This window comes from Octopus bimaculoides, chromosome 1 (assembly GCF_001194135.2).
Source record: "Octopus bimaculoides isolate UCB-OBI-ISO-001 chromosome 1, ASM119413v2, whole genome shotgun sequence".
Classification (NCBI taxonomy): domain Eukaryota; kingdom Metazoa; phylum Mollusca; class Cephalopoda; order Octopoda; family Octopodidae; genus Octopus; species Octopus bimaculoides.
Window position 1 is genome coordinate 46901032 of NC_068981.1, and position 12336 is coordinate 46913367.

Genomic DNA, 12336 nt, shown 5'->3' on the forward strand with positions numbered 1-12336 from the left:
TGTCTATTTGTCTGCTTGTGTATCTATCTATCTATCTATCTATCTATCTATCTATCTATCTATCTATCTATCTATCTATCTATCTATCTATCTATCTTTTTACCTACGTATCTGTGTCTTTGGTTTTACCTACCTGTCTGTGTCTGTCTATTTGTCTGCTTGTCTATCTATCTATCTATCTATCTATCTATCTATCTATCTATTTACATATATCGGTATATGTGTGTGTATGTAGGTTCACACGCACACATATATACATAGAAATTTGCATGCATACATATCCTAGCACATATCCAAGTATTGTATTGCCTTCCTTTGAGGTTCACAAAATTGATGTTTTCTTGATTAATATTCAGGTTTTACCAAGGTGTATTCCTCTATGTTATTGGTTTATTTGTTCTTTACTCTTAGTAATCTTGTGATTTATCTTTCAATCACACACTCACTCCTTCACTCACTGGCTTTCAGTCTCCCTTCCTTACTATATAACTTTTCCTAAACCTGATGCATTTGTCAGTTCAGCTCATAGGTTTTTTTTTTTCTTTTTTGTTATATTTGTTTCCACCCTTTTCTCATATGTAGTATATCCATTTGATATTCCTGTTCGGCACATATCCTTTCTTCCACTTCATATTACCTGCATCCTTGTCATCGTATGAATTATGAAGTTAGTTTTATCTGAATAGCTTAATGCAAACCGTGTTGATTAGATATTGCACTTGCTTGTCATGTGTCTGCAGCTGTTAGGCACAGATCTAACTGTTATTTGAGTTCGTTTGTTGAAGTGTTGTAAAAGTATCATATTAGAGGGATTGATTTTAAGCTGATTACATAGGGGAGAAGTCTCTGAGATAATTATATACCGTACACACACACTCACACAAATACACACTCAAACATACACACACACACACAGACACTCACATGTACCGCATGCAACTATTTGAGCGTGTATATATATGTACATATATTAATGTTTCTATATATACTTACGTATGTATATCTATATATGTATACGTATATAAATATAATCATACTCACAACAATATACATATAATATTTTGTTCTTGATTCGTTCAAAGCACTGTGCTCTGATCATTAGGACAACTGCCCAAAACAGATGAAACTTGTTGCTGTCTCATTCTTATATGCTTTAGGATTTTTGTTAATTTTGCTTTTATTCTGGGTCATAATGTTCTATGGTGAATATATTATTTCAAATTTTGTAGTGAGTTACTGTTAATCACATCTAACTACACTTTTTGTATGTGGCCATTAATGTATACTTCATTGTTATTATCTCTCTCATAGGTTCTTCCCCCCCCCTTTTTTTTTTGCCTGGCGGATTGTCATTGTATGTTTTTGAAGCATTTTCACAATATTTATCAATTATCTACTTTGAATTTTGATACACACTAAATTAACATCTTTCGCTGTACAGTAAATACGAGACTAAATAATATGTGTAAAAAGAACGCCGGAGTTTCAACATTTGCCTATATTTCTTCTCATCTTAGTTTCCAGAGTTTCAAATATTACTAATGCACCACAGTTGAAGAGACAAATGTTTAAAATTTGTTAATTTGTTATTTAATCTTCAATTGATTTCTATGTGGTGCATAACATTAGATTTCCACCAATAATCCCTGAATTAGTAAGACATTAATGTTTTAATGTAATCATGGTAAAACGTGTTTGTTCGCTGTGCTTTGGTCTGTGACTTTTCCAGCTGTTTTAGTTTATTTGCTTTTTAAATACTGGTATTCGTTCCTACATCGATCTGTTGATAATAATGTTCTAGTGGTGGATTACATATCAATATTTTATCTTTTGCAACTCTTATTGAATAGAAACTCTTCGAAACGTATTCTATGCTTTATTTTCTTTTGGGACACATACCTTTAAATCTTGGATTTTAATATTTTGCATTTCAACTTATCTGTAGCTAATGTTATATTAATAATTTACCTAAGTTATTACTGTATGCATTATGCTGTCACTATCCAATCCATGCAGATATTAAAGCTCAAATTCTCTTATCCAAAATATCAAAATTGAAAATCTCCAAATTCCGAAAGTATTTTTACGTGAAAGAATAAGAATGAAAAAATTTCCAAAAATTCTCGGTATTTTACTTCGAAATATATTTGAAGCAATTATCTTTATCTAATCAGCTGCATTAAAAAAATCTTCAAATAGAGGGATACATGTCTTTTATGTGAATTTAAATACATCTGTAACTCTTTCTTGTAAATGCTTCGGAATCATTTCGACAGTCTGATAGTATTACGTAACGTTTTCACTCTTAAAATGTTTCTTATAAATTTGTTATTTCACTATGTAATGACCCTTCAGTTGTTGTAAATTATACGTATTATCGTAGCAGTGGTTGATCATCACGTGTGCTAAATTGACGCAAACAGTTAGCAGATTGTTCGACGAAGCTATCTTAATTTTTGCAAGTCAATATTAAACAGCGGAAAATGGATTTATTTTCTTTATTACTTTCGATTTATTAAAAATTTGTTCTAACATATTTTTATTTTGATCTTTATAAATATTGCTTTTAAATTTTGGATCAATGTCAATAATTTCGGGGGAGGGTTAGCCGGTTAAAGTCGACTCTGGCTGCTTTCGAACTCCTAACATAAAATCGGGAAAAATGTTGCCAAGCATCTTGTCTGGTGTGGTAAGAATTCTGTTAGCTCACCTCTTTAAGAATGAAAGGTAAAGTCGACCTGGAAGTTAATTTGAACTCAGAAGCAGGAGAAGTTCCACGAAGCATTTTGTCCGGCGTGCTGTCGATCCTATCTCATAAATATTAGTTTCAAATGTTGGTACAAGGTGAGCAAGTTCGAAGGATGGAGTAAGTCGATTACATGGTCTCCAGTGCTAAAGTGGTACTTATATCATCGACCCCGAAAGGATGAAAGGCAGAGGTGTCGTCGGTGGAATTTGAACACAGAATGTAAAAGCGGACGAAATGTCGTTAAGCATTTTACCCGGCGTGCTAACGGTTCTGCCAGCCCACCGCTTTCGATCTTATAAATAGAAACATGTTATTTCTTCACAAAAGTCTTTACAGTGTATCCGGAAAGATATGTTATTTTATTATATACGAGGCGATAGTGTTGTAAAGGTGAATCATCCGGATTTATTTTGGTGAAAAGCGAAACATTTCATAGTAACACTGTGACAAATGCGAAAGTGAACTTGAAACAAATTTATATAGCACTACCTTTATAGAATCTGAATAAGAGTTTATCAGTAATTATATGGGATAACATCGGAATGGCTATGTATTTACACATCGCTCCAATTGCGAAGTTGACTCATTTAATAATTACAAATTTACCACCATTCCGAAATTTAAATATTCTAATTTCGTAACAGTTTATGTTCCAAGCATTTCGGATAAGAGATTTGCTTCGGCATTGATATTCCGCCACATTCTAGTTTAGTTTACAATCACATACAAAAGGTTATGGTGTTAACTTAATGGCTATTATTCTATATTTCACGAAATGAATTATATACATACATTTCCTCTTTCTGTATCTTTATCAAAACATTTCAGACATATTATCATGATTTATTTTTTGAAGAAAGTTACAAAATTGTACTAATTTTCTAGAAAACTAATATTTTTCAGATTAAGAATAACAAATCACCAACTCCATTCGAAGTTTTGTGCGCATATTAATATAATTTACTTTGTTGCCTCAATACATTTTTCTTATTTCTGCGGGAGAGGAAAAAAATGAAAAAAATGATGCAGTTAGAAAATTTATTATTGACATATGTATAATCTTATTTCTTCTGGAATTATATCGTGAATCAAGAACGAAATAATACACCTACGTAAACAAACATTGTAAAAAATACAGTAGATGTGTAGAAGAAAAAGTATTTGTGTCAGCAGGTTGTTTTCTAACATCTACTATATAGTTTTATTCACCAGAAATAAATCACCTGTAGTTTCATCGAAGTTGATAGGTAAATAATTTCAAGCATTAGTTGGAAACAACTTGATGGATTTGTGTACAACTTATATTGGTGTTGTTATTGATCTTCTGATTCATGGCTGAGAGAATTGTTTTAGTAATTTATTGTCTTTATGAGCAAATAATTTTTTCCCATTATTGGCTCGTCGACGTGGTAGCTTCAGTCTCGAACTGGCAAAATCCTTAGAGTTATCGGTTAAAGAAATAATAACTTGCAGTATTTCTTCCGGCTTTTTACGTTTAAAGTTCAAACCACCTTTCATCTTTCAGAGAGGAATAAAGTATAGTACCAGTCAAGTGCAGTATCAACGTAATCGACTGCCCTCCAGCACAATGTAGGCCTTGTGTAAAATTTAATATAATTATTATCATTACATTTAAAAATCAGCAACTCTAGTATCTACTCCACTGGATGCAGACACAGCTCATTCAGAAAAGACAAAAATGAGAATATTCTTGACGGGTATAATTCGAGGTCGTTGAGTGATGGTTGATAATGTCGGAAGCTTTTGATTAATTCAAACTAAACAAAATTCAGTTGGACTTGAGGCATTTTTAAAATCTAATCTCTATAATGAATCTCATGTACTTTGTAGTCGTAGTATCATCGTGAAACACCATCTTCATAGATTTGCGTTCAAAATTTTGACATTGTTTTCAGCAAAATTATCGCTCGAAAATTATGAGTAAAGCTCTCTGTGATCGTATCTCTTTTCAGCAGCGTCTGCTGCCACCCTGGTCCACAAAAATGAAGATTTTGTCGTTCTGTTGCCAGTTGTAGTTAGCGACACAGGATAAGCTTAACAGATACACGTTCAAGTCACATGGCAAACCCTCGAAACCGGAAGAATCCCTAGTCGTTACACAGTGCCGCACACAGCAAACTATATCTAATTTGTTATTAACAGCTTTATGCAGTGTTGCGTATCTTCCACCGAGAGTCGAGGAAAGACTATGAAACAAGTGCTAAAGTTCATTACTGTTCCTGTCCATTACTCAGCATTTGCCGCTGAGAAAAGTGTAACTAGAAGGCCGCACAGAGTTGGCGTCTTCGTTATCTGAACTCTTGTGACGATGTATCTTTCTTTATGTTTTTGAGCGTAAGAAAATCCAAGACGATCAGTTTCCAGTGTTCCTTCAGATTTTCTAAGCCCTGTAAAAGCACTTAGAAGGGTGGGCGTTCGTGATACCCTTATAGCCAGGCACTTTTCAGCAACCCCCATCGTATATATATTCTGAATACTCACAGTGCAGTTATTTTAAAGGGAGACATATTTCATTAACACTTGTTGAGAAGCATGGAACTAAAGAAAGAGATAGCGGTAAAATTAGTTTTTGATATTTTAATTTAAGAAATATCTAAGCATGTATTTTAATGCAGAGAAAACTGAGTTCATATAATTAAATTAACTTGGTTGTGTGTATTTTGTTACATGTTAACAATCTTGCTGTTTAAAACATTTGGTATTGAGTGGGTTTAATGTATTATTGTATCAAATAAGCTAACCTGTAGAAGAGTTATTAACCAAAGATGAAAATAAAAGAAACGCAGTCACATTATTTCGAGAATGAGTTGAAATTGTTAGAAATATTTCCCAAATCTCATCTGTTTTTCATAAGTAAATAAAAGTCCTTGATTCAGATCTGTATTTGATTAGTTTGTGCTAAAGTTGTTCACACAAGAAGCATTGCTTTCAGCCACACCCTTTTGTTTTAGTCAAGAATTGAATAGAATCTCTTTATGCTTTGGCAATTCAAAAGAAACATTGAAAAGGGCCATTAATAAAGTTTCCGCTAACAGAGAAATGTAGTTGCCAAATCGTATCAACGATGTTCTAATAAAACTATTATCAGAAACGGAATCGAATTCCATCTCCCATTCATATTGTTTCTCAAATCATGTTAATCCCCAGAAACGATTTTACTTCATTAAATTCGTCCGTTGCTTGTTCACTACGTATTGTTTAACCATTAGCGTGATTTGTGACATGGATGGACTATTGTACTCTCACACGAAACTCACCCCCACCCCATACAAATGGAAATGTAATTCAGGAAAAGCTAATACCATTTAGAATGGAAAACATATTGTTCCAGATTGATAAGTCATGTTTGTTAATTGTTTATTGGACAGACAGCGTAAACTAGGACCCGTATTAAACTATGGAGGAATTTTTAATGCAAAGCATGCTCTTATTACGATTTTCATTGTATGTACTTTCAAGAAAATCATCTCTTTCTTTTCTTTCGTTGTTATATAGTCACAAATTTAAGACAGTCCATTAACAATTTCAGTATTCTTAATAAACAAGTGGGTATAGTGCCTGTTGTAATAAAATAATTACCCGTCAAGTATTGGGTTCGATTGTATCGATTAACACTCTTCTTAAAATTTCTGGCTATGTACCGAAATTAGAAACCATTATTATTATTATTATTATTATTATTATTATTATTAGTATTATTATTATTATTCAGTAGTGTTATTTTTATAGAGTGCTTTCACTTCACTACCGAGCGCAGCTCAGTGTGCCTTGGGTACGTGCTGTGATGCTCTTATGGTTACTGCATTGAAAGTGTTTTGCGTAGGATGTGTGCAGTACCCAGTAGTGCAATTTCCTGTATGTTATGTATATTTGTAAGTCTTGGTGATTTTTTATGTATTTGTATGAATATTTTTTTATTACACCTAAGGCGCCTACTATGATAGGAATTGTTTCTGTTATTAGATTCCACATTCGAGTTACCTCTATTTCCAGGTTTTTGTATTTTGAAAGTTTTTCCATTTCTTTTAGGGAAACGTTGTCATCTACTTGTATTGATACATCAATTAGAAAGCATTTTTCTTCTTCATGATCTCTGACAACTATTGCGCGAGTGATGGAGATGATATACAGTTAAAATACTTTATTTCATTTGGAAAATAGAAATAAATTTTAATAAGTATTACTTGGATATAGTCCAACAGTTTGTCATTTCTTTTAGGTTCCATTTGTTGTGTTTATTCCCGATCATTTTGGATAGAATTCGGAGCAGTGTTTTATCGATCTCACATGATAAACTGCCCGGTCTTCTTCTTCTTCTTCTTCTTCTTCTTCTTCTTCTTCTTCTTCTTCTTCTTCTTCTTCTTCTTCTTCTTCTTCTTCTTCTTCTTCTTCTTCTTCTTCTTCTTCTTCTTCTTCTTCTTCTTCTTCTTCTTCTTTTATCATTATTATTATTATTATTATTATTATTATTATTATTAGTATTATTATTATTATTATTATTATTATCTCCGCTTTAGCGAAAGCAGAGGTATTTTTTTTCGCTTTTAATGTCCCCTTTCTTTTTACGGTCTAACACAGGTATTTCCTTCGAGAGCATGTCTATCCCTGGCTGGATTCTTCTTTTTCACCATGGATCTTTTCTTTTGTCACTCCCACCATGTTTCTTTTTCTTGACATCAGCAACTACATTTTCTGCTACAAAAATACTTGCTCCCTTGATCAAATTATTTGTTTCTGTGATGTTGTTTGTTCTGATGTATTTCAGAATTTCATTGACATTTTTCGTTTCTTGGTTCAATTTCCATCGATCAACCTTTTTATGGTTGCAAATAATGTCGCTATCGTTCTCTTGTAGTCTTGTCTTTCTTCTGTCGTAGATCCACTCCAACTGACTTCATAGTAGTTCTCATGCCGTCTTTAAACCTTTTTTTATGTATACGCCGATAGCGTTTCCCCCTCTTCAAGCGCACCATAAAACAATTGTTTCGGCAGGCGTTCAGCCACCATTCAAACAATAAGGCCACACCATCTCATTTGACTCCTCAAAATCATAGCTTTATTTGGGGTGATGCTTTACAGATGCATGGACATCTCTGTTAGGAGTAAAATAATTCCATTTAATGTTTAAAGTGCAATGATTGCAATTTTTGGTGGAATTCTTCAAGAAATTTATAATGCCTTTCACAACAAGTTAATGTTTCACAAGCATACGACATGGATTGTACGGCATATGATTTATAACGCGCCAGGTTTGTATTCTTATTTGTATGTTTACGTCCCAGTAACTTAAAATAAGTAATAGGCTGCCAAGGAATAAATCATCGGGTCGATTTCTTCGACTGAAGTGGGTACTCTAGCATATGTGCTGTCACATGAACGATACAAGTATAACAATAAAAAAAAACTATTCCATTTTTATCCCGAGCAATGCCGGTTATCTCTGCTAGTATGTATATATATATATATATATATATATACATGCATGTGTGTGTGTCTGTGTTTGAACCTCCACCCATCGCTTGACAACCGATGTGGCTGTGTTTACGGCCCCTTAACTTAGCCGTTTCGCAAAATACTCCGATAGAATAAGTTCTAGGATTACAATGAATAAATCATGGGGTCAATTTCTTCGACTAAAGCTGATGCTCTAGCATATTACCTGTTACATGGCCGAAACAACTACAACAATAAAAAACTATACCATTTTAATCTCGAACTACATCGGTTATCTCTGCTAGTATATGTGTGTGTATGTGTGTGTGTGTGTATTTGTGAGTGGAACGCGAAATTATATGCAGAAAAGTGCGTTATTATATGGAATGCAATGTCCTTCCTGTTTAGCATTTGCTAAATGACCAACAAATTAACATTACAATAGATACAATAGTTACAATATGAAATTGGTTTGACATCCTCTGCACGACGTAAGTTGCGTCTCACTATTGACCTTTTCAACCAAACAATAATATATAATTAGCTTAGATATCCGTTGTATTTTTTTGCTCAGCAATCTATATAGCCAGCGTGCATGTCCGTGAGTATGGCAGTTTTACTTAACAGTATCCATGATATGATAATTTAAATGAAGTCTCTTTACATTTGATTTGCCTCACTATTGAATTTACATTAAATTTGACGTATGATTAATGCTGCTGTACAAGGCGAAATATAGCAAATATTCACTGGTGTACTACCGGCATGCATTAGACATTGTTTTAAACAAATATATTCTTAATGGCATCCTAGAATAGTAATGCACACGTACGCAGGCTCTATCTTCCTCCCCCTCTCTCTCTTTCTCTCTCTCTCTCACACACACACACACACACACACACATATCTATGTATGTATAAATGTTTTAAAATCGTTCATGTACGATGAAATTTCTCCGGCTTCGTTTTAATTTCCACGGTATTAGATGAAGGCGCATGGCTCAGTGGTTAGTGCGTTGAGCTTACGATCGTGAGGTTGTGAGCTCGAATCCCGGACCGGACTGCGTGTTGTGTTCTTGAGCAAGACACTTTATTTCACGTTGCCCCAGTTCACTCGGCTGTAGAAATGAGTTGCGACGTCACAGGTGCCAAGATGCATTAGCCTTTACTTTTCCCTTGGATAACACTGATGGCGTGGAGAGAGGAGGCCGGTATGCATGGGCGACTGCTGGTCTTCCATAAAAAAGACCTTCCCCGGACTTGTGCCTGGAAGGGTAACTTTCTAGGTGCAATCCCATGGTCAGTCATGACCAAAGGGGGTCTCAGCATTATATGCCACTAACGTTGGCGGCATACATGATGCTTCCCTTGTCCCTCCTCATACTATAGTCAACAAGAATTTCAATGATGTAAGTCCTTCACCTAGTTTACATTTATAATTAAAATAATAATTATACCTCATTACGTCATCTATTCAATTTCATTTATTTCATTAAATCAAATTCCATTGCAAATATACATGCGTTAACTTTTACTGTAAGCTTTCATATAATTCCTGTTCATACAATTTCCATGACTATTCCTCAAAGCTTTGATTTAGCATAAAAAACAACTATTTTCTTTTCATTTTCAACTCGTTTAATCATGGTGTGTAAAAAACGACTCTGTGCATTGTAAAACTTGAAAACTCTACCACCGCACAAACTGCACGAGATATTTTTGGTTTCATGCTAAAATAATCCCCCACAATTTTGTGGTGTCATCTTTTCCTACTCTCCTAAACAAGGAGGTAGCTCCGTATAATGATTGCACAGTTGCAGCATTTTCCCCACTTTAAACCCTGCCTTCGAGTTTCCCCTAACCTACACCTTCTACGCACTAATGATCTGCTATCCACCACATTCAACAACAGCCACTATAATGTAAACCAACGACCTTTCGTTCTAAATTCCTGCAGCTATGAATAATACACACACAGATAGTCACGAAAAGGGCACCCTTGCTTTGATTGAATAAAAGGACGGCATGCGAGTATTCTTTAAAGACAAGATTGTGTCTATAAACATAACGAAAAAGCTCTACTACAAGCTCCGTACTAACTGTGAATGGTAGTCTGCTAGATAAATTTAGTTGTTCAAAACGCTTGATCTTCCTATCATCGAGGATTTCACCTGGAGAAAAGACATCATACTTTGGGCAACCTTCCAAAGACTAACCTTCACTTCAGCGCTAGAAAATATTCCAGTAATGGAATGTGCTAAGATTCTTCAAGGATCATATGAACATAGAATCCTGTAACCTGATGCACGTTTACATGTGTGTATGTCATTATTCAGTTTATTTCAAGATTTCTTGTCAATAAGGAAAGAACCGGTTTCTAACCTAGATCCAAGGCTCTTTCATTGGGATTTCAACATCAACAACAGCGTATTTTTGTTTGTATATATGTATGTATGTTTGTTTTATGTATGTATTCTCATGCATAAAGTTGCATATCTAGACATATTCATATATATTTAAATGTTAAAGTTCTGGTAAGATTTAAACATTTTTACAGTTTCACTTCTCAAGATTGGTATTTAAGCAGTGTGCTATAAAACCCAAGGCCCCGATAATTACAAGTATAAACCTGAACTTGTAATCTGGATAGAGTATCTGCAAATTTCTCAATAGTTGATCTTCAGCTTTATGTTAACATCCGCCGGGCATCTAATTTCCACAACTGTGCCACGTTTCTCTTCTCTATCCCAAATTATTATATCAGGTCTGTCGTACTTACATTTTATTGAGGTCTTCACTGGGACATTGCACCAGTATTCCTTTTTATTATTGGTGGCTATGGCTTCTACAATATTGTCAGTTTTTATTGTTTGTCATCGGGATTATCCTTCTGACGGATTTCATTATAGAGTGTCCTAGCTACAACGTCATGTCTTGCCGGTAGATAATACTGTGATAACATTTTCAGACAACGGCTTATGATGTAGGTGATATCTTTAGAGTGAACTCCACAAAGTCTGCATCAGCTGTCACACTTCACGGCTTTACCTGTATCTGTATCTCTTTTGTGCATCATTTATGTATGTATGTATGTATCAATGTATGAATGTCATTATTCAGTCTTATTTCAAGATTTCTTACCAATTGAGAAAGAGTCGGTTTCTAACCTAGATCGAAGGTTCATTCATTGGAGTTTCAACAACAAGCTATGTTTGTATGTGTGTGTATGTGTGTATATATGTACAGATTGATATGTTTTGCTTTACGTATGTATTCTCATGCATATAGTTGCATATGTAGACATCCTCGTATATACTTATATGATAAGATGATGGTGTGTTTTACAGATTCTTACTTTTCCAGTGGTGGATTGGTTCTGGAGTATTCGTTTTCCTTTTTTGGATTTGAGAAGCCTAATTCTCAAGATTGTTATTTAAGCAGTTTATTACATATCCCAGTGCCCTAATAATTACTGGTAAAAAACCTGTTCTTGTAATCGGGATAGAGTAACTGCAAATTTATCAATAGTTCAGCGTAGGTATTTTCTTTTTCGCTGATCCTTAGCTTCATGTAAACATCCGCTGGACAGCTGATTTCCCCAACGGTACACAGTTTCTCTTCTCTATCCCAAATTATTATGTCAGGTTTATTATCCTTACATTTTGTTGAGGTTCTCACTGGGACGTTCCACGAGCACTCCTTTGGATTATGAGTGGCTATGGCTTCCACCATATTGTAGGTCTTATCTCTATGTTCTCAGAGTTATCCGCCCGACGGATTTTGTTATACAATGTCCTGGCCACGACATCGTGTCATCGGTAGACAATACAGTGATGATATTTCTGGACAACTGCTTATGATATAGGTGATATTTTCTGTGTTAACTCCACAAAGTCTGTATCGGCTGTCATGTGTTACTGATTTTCCTGCATCTTTGTCCCTCTTGTCCATCAGGTATTTAGTTGATGTTTCCTGTTCCTGGATTGCAAACGCATGTCCTTCAGAGCGGGAGGTATAATTCGGTTGTAAGCCCATGATACACTGTTTTGATGAGTAATATTACTACCATCTTTGAGCTTTCTACTTGCATATTCTTGCATGTATGTATGTGTGTGTATGTATGCTTGTATATAT